This window comes from Mchenga conophoros, linkage group LG15 (genome assembly GCF_057382185.1).
Source record: "Mchenga conophoros isolate Kocher_MC1m ecotype Shallow Benthic linkage group LG15, M_conophoros_male_GT1.1, whole genome shotgun sequence".
Lineage (NCBI taxonomy): Eukaryota > Metazoa > Chordata > Actinopteri > Cichliformes > Cichlidae > Mchenga > Mchenga conophoros.
Genome location: NC_140540.1, coordinates 10,541,764 through 10,550,740, shown reverse-complemented (window position 1 = coordinate 10,550,740; position 8,977 = coordinate 10,541,764). Strand labels below are relative to the sequence as shown.

At 41.5% G+C, this 8,977-nt stretch overlaps 1 protein-coding gene across 1 annotated transcript in view; it reads left to right on the top strand.

Moving 5' to 3' along the window:
• Nucleotides 1–3,653: 3,653 nt before the first annotated feature.
• The window catches only part of LOC146557801 (tyrosine-protein phosphatase non-receptor type 14-like), a 44,946-nt gene continuing 39,622 nt past the window's right edge, over nt 3,654–8,977 (top strand). Inside the window, exon 1 of the mRNA XM_085246993.1 lies at nt 3,654–4,064. The gene's annotated coding sequence lies outside the window, so the exon portion shown is untranslated. The remainder of the gene's footprint in view (nt 4,065–8,977) is intronic.

Genomic DNA, 8,977 nt, shown 5'->3' with positions numbered 1-8,977 from the left:
AGCTAACGATTGATAAGACGATGTCAGAGGAATTGGTGCGCAAATTATCATCACTCACAGATCAGTGCTGTCGCTCTCTATACACAGTTCGCACATTGCAAAGTGAAAGCAAAAAAACAAGCGCAAATTCAAACGCGATTTCAATATGTCACATATTGACAGTGGCTCACCGATGCCAATGACATAATTACCCAGCTACATTTCTGAAAGAATGCAAAAGCATTGACATATATTCTGCTGCCCTCAGGTGAATGTATGGCTATTCACCCTATGCAGCGAGCTTAACATAAGAGGAGATGGTTCCAGGAACGACAGGACACATCGCTTTGTCTTTGTGTCTTTAACTGAAGACCGTTTTTTCCTCTTTTAATTTGTAAGACTGTGAACATACAGTAAAATAATACGTAGCATCAGTATCAACATATTTTGTAAACAAGACAGAAGTTAGCAACATAGCTTTCCTTATGCTTTACATTCACCATTAACATCTTTCCTTATACGTTCAAATAACCTTTTAAGTAACATGAAAGTAACAATCTTACAGAAAATGAAGTTAGACATTGCTTACTTACAGATTATGGCTCAACAAACTCCCCAACGATGTAAACTGGGCTTAAAGTTGTGCAGCTTGTTTTCTGCTCCATGCATTTTCTCACACTGCCCGCGTGAACTTTGCCTGCTGCTTACAACACATCACCAAAGGGGGCAGTGTAGCGCACACCAAACAACCAAAGAAGAAGCCACAAACTGAAGGGGTAATACTGCCCACTATTGGGAAACCTGAGAAATGCGCCAGCCAAAGAAACCCAACAAAGTAACAACCGAGGGGCAGAATATATATTATCCCTACAATAGCCCGACGGGCAGGGCAGAGATAGATTTTGGTAGCCCGACTGAAAAAAATCGCTAGCCCCAGGACGTCGGGCTACCGATATTGCGAGCCCTGTATCTGATTGAGGAATCACTCATCTTTGGAAAAGAGAGTTTATTACAGAGAAATGTCTCTTTCCAAAATAAAAGCTATACTATCCGCTTCTTCTGGGCTATATTCTCAGCAGCATAAGGAGAATCATGTGCTAACAGCTGTCTAAATGACTCGGCTAAAGTTAGTAGCATGCTTGTTGTTTTTGTCTTTGCACTAGGATGATGTCAGCGTAAATGTGCAGTCATATTCGTTGTGTTCCCACTAGTGCTTTCAGGTTAATCTCGTTGAAATGACCTTAACGCCACAACATGGCAAATCTCCGTTAACGAGCTACCGCTGATCGCCCGTGCGTGGGGCTGGACGGCCAACACGTTAACGAGCTAACTGCGCTAACACACTAGTTCCCACCCATGTAATTGAGCATTGCATGGCACATCCAACATACTGTTTTACTTTAGTCCATGACTCGCTTACCTTCAGGGTCATACATCACATGAAAACCAAAATAATTCCAAACGCCGATCTGAATGAGGGTGGGGGAGGTTCATGTTGTAAGGAGAGCTTAGCTTCTGTCTCGCTAGCTTGCCCTGCGCTCTTCCTTCTGACGATGCTGTCTGTGTTGAGCGCTCAGTGGATCTGCGCTTGACAGTGCAGCCTAGGCGGAGTAGTCCAACGCAGATTCACTGAGCGCTCAACACAGACAGCATCGTCAGAAGGAAAGTTGATAAAATAAATTACAAATGTTGTATTGTTCGATACCGAACCGAAAGCACTGTATCAAACGGTTCAATATCGATACGAATATCGTTGCACCCCTAATAAAGTGGTAGGCTGTTAAATGCCACAGGTGTAACACAATATTTGCACTGAAGCAATAATTCATTTCAGGTTACTGGAAGTTCCAAAGGCTGGGTTTAGGATTAAAGATGATCGGTTTCAATATGTCAATCAAAATCAACACCTGTATCAAAATTAGAGTCAGCTTTATTACGACTACTTGCCAGATAGACAAGGACAAGGTCATGTCCTTATTTTCTTAGCTTACCTTTTTCACTTATTTCAAATTCTTTGAATGATTTAACTAGTATTAATCAAGATCCTGGTTCCCTGCTCCTGCTTGCTGTGAATTGCATTTGAGCCACAAGAGGCTGCAATTTGGTCACAAATAAGATGGCTTGTGCTACCTTTGAATTAGTGCTAATTTTTGCCCTACAAATAAGCCCTATTTTAGTTTAGAGTAAATTAAAAAAGCTGAGAATTTCGCTTCTTTTATGTGAAAACAATATTTTGAGGTGACTCTACTGTACATTGATTGCTCTTACTGAGCCTCAGATCTTCCCAAAGAGCTCAGCTGAATGCCTGTTTAATAAAGCTAATAAAGCTGTGAGGGACGTTAATAATGAATCTGCGCTTTTTTTTGTTTTAAGTATTTTTGCTCTCCTGTGGTATAATGAAATATTCCGCAGTGGTGTGCTTGTAGGATGCAAAGACTTATCATCAGCAGTGATATTTATGGAGGTTGCTTTGAAATGGTCACTCGGGCTTGTAATGGCATGAAGCTAGTGGGTGAGGCATATTAAACAAGATATATTCTTGCTTTATAATATCCTCAAAGTCACTTATGCAGACAGGCATTGCTCTATACATTACTGTATAATTGTAAGTCTGTCAGTCTTAGGTCAAAACAGTTGTTTATATTTAATGAAATCTGAATATAGTCGACATGCATTTGAAAAAAAGGCTGTAACTCAAAAGATCTGACATAAATAAGAGAGGGGACTCCTTTGTTCGACATTTAGTCACCTCTGTCCCCCCTGGAAAACCATTAAACGAAGAGGACTTCTCCCAGGAGCCCGGCATTCCTCACATTCCTCAGGTCTGATGTCAGAGTAGAGGGGGGCGGCGCTCAGGATGGGACGGCGCTGTTGCGTTCAGGTCCTCTTTGAGAGTGCGACCTCTGAGGTGTGTGTGTGTGTGTGTGGGGGGGGGGGGGGGGGGGTGCAAATGAGTGGAGAAAACGGCACGTCCAGTCTCATAGCCCAGTTGTCTCCTGTGGGTTTTTTTTTCCAGCCTACTGCATATGACGCAAGACGGCCATTTACTCAAGCAAGAGCAGTAATAATTTAACAATACGAAAACCCTCCAAAACTTTTAAACTCCATGAGTAAAATAATTCATTTTCGATGCTTTGTATTATTGTGTTTATTCAAAATTAGATTAGGTTATTTTGTCCTATCTTATTTTAATGTAAGAAAGCCTGCCTCAGATTAGGCTACTGCAGTCTATCCAAGCAATTGTATTCTAAACGTAAAACTGCAATTTTTCACCAACTTACTGAGACTTATTTTAATTAAAGCTTGCACAAAGGTCGTGGGCAATCACTGCAATCCACTAAGACTGTATTAAGTGTCATAATTACAAGCAGGCCTGCCAAATTCCCACCTTACAGCTTCTGAGTACATTTAGATAAATTCAGTCTTTCCTTCGATTTCTTAATTTGAAAAATGTTATAAATTAATTAATTAAAAAGAGAAATACTCACATATGATTAAAAAAATAACAAATACTCTCAATAAAAAGAAAAACTTTAATATGACAATTAATTAATACGTTTTTTCTTTCGGTCCCTCGTGAACTTCGGCCTCTTGGGACGTTCAACGTAAAGCTCATTTTTCCGATGCCGTCTTCAGCTTTTGAACGTAGCTGCAGCAAGCGCCTCTCTCAGCCTGTCCTGAACGCCTCCATTGGGCTAGAGGGACCACTATAAACATACGAAGAGTCCCAGCGAGAGAAGACCACGTCGCTTTATCCAAGTCGGACAACTTTTTGTGACTGTTTGTGTTCCCTAGAAAAAAGAAAAAAGAAAAGGCAACAAAACTGCGAGAAGAAGGAGGCTCAGGATTTGGTCTGCCTCTGCGACTTTTGTGGTTGTTGTAAAGGTTGAGCTCATTTTGATGTGAGAAGACGCAGATTTTTCTTGTTCACGCCGGATTTTTATACTTTTTAAAAATATATATTTTTAAAGTTAGTTAAATAACTTAAGGTGGATTATCTGATTGCCGTGAGTTCCAAACCTCGACAAGCAAAGAAGAGTTTATTCAGCTGGGAGAAGAAATCGGCATGTAGCGCAGGATCAGGGGTGAGTTCTCTTGCATGGGGGGAAAAAAAGCGAAAATCTACCTCAGTCAAAAAGACTTCAGTTTTGCTCTTCATGGTTTCCTGCAGATCTGGAAGTAGATCCAAACTCTTGTAAAGTCCACAGTAGGAGTGCTTAGATGTAGGCCAAATGACTTGGCCACGTAGGGCAAAAAGGAGATCCAAACTATTTTAATGCCCCCCTTTCTCCTGCACATAAACATGCATCACCATCACAGACAGAGCCTCTAAATCCCCCTCTACATCTAATAAGATAGTAGTCTGTGCGATTCCAGAGAAACTAGGAAGTTGGAGAACCTGTGTGTGGCTGGAAAACCACTGAAAGATTCCCCGGAGTTAATGAAGTAATCATGAAATCACACGACTGAACAGGGCTTTGGAGACCCGAGAGCCCTCTGTAAGACCCAGTTTGGGTTTGGGCAGTGGGCTCATGCCATATGGAGTGCGCAACACCTGGAATATCTGGCCCTTCCTCATTTATTTCTAATTTTTGCATGTGTACATTACATTTCCATAATCGCTGAGAGAGTGCGTCTGTAAATTCACCTCGTTGAATTGTATTAAACAAGCTTGGTGGCTGAATGGTGTGTTTGAGTATGAGCAGCCTTCCTCTATAAGATGATGATGGACTGATGTCCTCACACCCTGGCTGCAAACTGTGTGTACATGTTTGTGTAAAAAAGAAAAATGTGTTTGAACATGCACCTTGGACAACTAGCATTACTGTAAAAGGGGAGTAAAGGCAACACAGCATAGCTGCTGGAGGCGTAGGGTGCACACACACACACACACACTCACACACACACACACACACACACACACACACACACACACACACACACACACACACACACACACACACACATCTGGCTGTCTTTATAAGCTCAAAGGCATGCTGCGTAAATTACATGGTGCCCGAGCAAGTGGCTTGGGTGTACACAGCAGTTTTAAAACACTGGTGGAGATTTTTAAAGGCCTAAAAGGCAGAGTAGAAACCTCCATCCATGCTTATCTTTTGTGCAGTAGAGAGTCACAAATCTCATTTGTCTTTCAGTGCCATTTTTGGCACTCTATTTCCTGCTTTTTATTCAAGGAAAGTTGCTGAAATGTTAATTCCCAAAAGGGGTGTTTTGTTGAAGGTCAGCCCGGTAAGATCATAATAGGTGTTTACTGCTTAATGTGAGCCTGCGTCTAAAAGGAAAAGTGGCTATTGTTTGTGTAGCCAATGGTCATTTGAGTCTAGTGGCCATTTGATTACGGTGTGGTGCAAACATACCTGTAATTTTGGTCAAGTGCTCACACTGCACCACAGGAAGAGAGGGGGGAAACAGACAGCAGCAGCAGTTATTGTAGTTATTGTTATAACATTTTAACCAAAGTGGAAGAAATGCATCGAATTCCTTCGTAGTCAGCTTGTGGTTCACTTGTTATTTTACACCATAGCTGCACTGCAGTAGAAAATGGAAGGTGTGAAGAAGGCTATGACCTCTTTTTTGTGATTAAAGTGATTACATGTCCAAGGCATTGACTTAAATACAGATGAAATTAATCTGCAATGAAAATAGTTGTTAATCTGCTGATAGCTTCTTCGGCCATACCCAGTATAAAACACTCACATGTGCAACCAAAAGTCTCACATCTAATAGTAATGACACTGTAGTGCATTTTACATAAATCAAGTGTTTCAGTGTGTAAATATTAGTCCCCTATATCACCTTACATGCTAATACTCTACCTTTAAATATACTTTTTGTGTTGGAAAAATTGATGTTTAGCAGTTATTTCTTGTCCTTGCAATGCTTTTAACTTTAGTTGTATACAAAGACTGTATTTAAATGATGGATGTAAGCACCTCTATGCCACCCTTCACTTTGTGAAGTCCTGTTTTGAAGGCTCGATGCTAGTCATTTGCCTTTGACTATGTTGCCGTTTTGGTGTGAGAAGTGACCGTATTTGGATGATTAGGTGAAGCTCTGACTTCTTAGATGGGTTGTTTTGGTTCTTTTAAGCCCACACAGAAAATTATGTTGCATTGTTTCACCTCAGCCGGTCGTGCACCTCTCGATTTCTGTAAACTGGGTTGAAGACACAAGCGTACAATCATGTCAGCTTTTAACACCATTTTAATGATGTATCACTACAGTAGCTCCAACATTGGGAGATGTTGGAGCAGTTTGGAAAAACAAGACTTTTTGGGGGAAAAAGCTAAAGAAAACAAGACATTTCTAATCCTGAATTTACAATAGCTAATGGATTCTGCACACTGCAGGTGTGAGGGGAGTTTATTCCACAAATGACCCACACTAAATCCTGCCTCATCTTGTTTTCTTCTATTCCTGGGAATGTCAAGTAAACCTGTTCCTAAGAGGCCCAGAAGCCTCATACCCCTCAAGTAGGTCAGCAATATATTTATGCTTTATAAACCATTAGCAGAATTCTAAAATCAATCCTTTTACACACAGGAGGCCAATGCAACGAGTTCAAAATTGATGTAATATGATCCATTTTCAGCATTTTGAAATAGCTGCAGCTGATTAATTGATGTTTTATTAAGTCCAGTAAAAACTCCATTACAGTAATCTAGCCTACTGAAAACAAGTGCATGAATAAGCTTTTCAGTTCCTTTCTTTGCCACAAGACCCTTGGTGAATTAGTGAAGTGTGAATCTATTCCCACAAGGTGCCAGCAGCAACAGCAGCATTAAAGCAGAGATGCAATATGACATCGAGTGACACAGCATAAATCAAATGTAAGCACAAAAAGCTAATGTTTTCCTGCAAATTATAAGTAAAAGTAGTACGTGAGCGCTTAACACTTCACTTTAACAAGAATTAAAGTAACTTAACCGTGTACCTTTTCAGGATTTTGCACAACAAAATGTCAACATTTGTTTACATTTGGGTTGCACATCACTGGCTGCTGGCATCTCCTCCTTTGTAGCCTGCTTGTATTAGATGTCATGTTTTTTGCCTCATGTGGTGGAGCAAGTTTGTTGTCTTCATCTTTAGCGGGAGCAGTTTTTTTTCCACGTAGCTTGTAAAGAGCTTTGTTTGAAATTTGTGAAGTAGCTCCTTTTAAGGTACCTGGGCTTGGATCACATAAAAACGTATAGAGTCTTTATCGCGAATGATATGATCATTAAAATTATCATGCCTCTAACTTTGAGCCCCAAAAAAGTGACCCCCATGCAGTTGTAGTGAAGGATGAGATGTGCACTAGAGACCGAAACAGTTTCTTCTACGCGGCTGTAAACATGTTTATTTCTGCTGTAAAGTTGGACATTATAACATGTGAGCCTATGGGGATTTGCAGGCTTTTAAAGAATGCCTCAAGTGGCCACTCGAGGAACTGCACTTTTAAAAACCTCCCTTGGTGGTACTACCAAGCTAGTTCTAAAGAAGTATTAAAGTTTTACCAATCAGCTGTGCTGGGTCGGTATCAGTAACAATACTGAACTTCTACCTAGGAGCAGAAACGCTCATGAATGAACATAAATCACTTACTTACCAAGAAAGCAGCTATTGTTTACAAAATTTCTATAAAAAGCTAACAAAAGTGATGTTACTGTGAAGTAATAATATAATGGCTGGCTGTAGGTGCAGCGTATGACTGTGAGGAATATCTCTTGTGCATGTGGTGAGTGTATTCAGTCATGCACGGATGCTTTTGTCAGATTTGTGCTCTCTGTGAGCGCTCTGTTCTCTCAGCCCAGCAGACAACAACAGAGTAGAGAGCGTGCTGCGACCTGTCCAACTCTCCCACACTCCACCAGGTGTTTTTCGTGCTAGGTGTCAGTCACTGCTAGCCCTGCCACCCACACTTAACAGGTTTGACCCCCGCTACCTCTGAACAGCCCAGAATTTAAAAACATGTGATTCTTCCTGTGATGTGGGACTCACTGTTCACAGAGTGGTTTGTGAGGAAGTTTGAGCATCAACGGGTGAAATTTTCCATTTGATCCTTCGTTTAAAATGTGACTTTTCCTTCCTTTGAGGCCGTTATGGGTCTTAGATACAGCCGGATGTCAACACGAGCAAAACCAAAGTGTTTCTGCTTTCATAGGCCTGTAAACTCAGTGCTACCGACGTCCCCGTTGGCTCCTGGGGGCTCAGCCATGAGAAAATACTGAGTGGCTTTTGGGTGATTGAGCTTGTGTGTGTGTGTGGAGTTGTATTTGTGTGTATGGTTGTGAGACCGTGATGTGGTTCCCAGGAGGAGATGAGAGGAGGGGGTTATGGAAAATGTGAAGAGCATTGCGGTTTGGCTGCTGCAGACTCGGTGGCTGACGATTGATGGTCCTGTGTTTTTGTTGTTGTGGCTGGGAGCCGCCTGCTATCAGTTCCACTGTCCATGTTTACGCACTCCTTCCTTTCTCGCCATCCTCACCAACTGAACCAACACGATAAGAGCCTGAGAATCACCAGCGTTGTGTCTCCTCTTTCCTTTCTGCTGCCTTTTCCATATCCTTGCTTATCTAAAGCCTTTGTTTTCTCATTCAGGTGCTGGGAATGACTTATATGTGAATTTTGAGGGCACATGTATACACACAATCCAACTCTGTGCCTCTCAGTTAAATATCCAAGTCTGCCTGCATGACATCAGTTCTCCGGTTTGCCTCCTGGAATATGAGTCGGCAGAGGAGCGTCATTGCTGGTTTGGAAAACCAGCATACGGACAGTGTAAAGCATCTGCCTTTGATCCTCCTCCTCCTCGTCATGTTTTAGTGACACTGTTTAGATTTCAGTGCCAGTGGGAAACATTGGGCATTCCCTATCTGTGACTGTCACTACTGCTACTGTAACTTCTATTGTTTTCCTGCACTTTTCCTTTGTTTCTATGGTATTTCCGGTCGTCAAAAGCTAAATATAAGCAGTTTGGCATCTCATTTGAATTCCA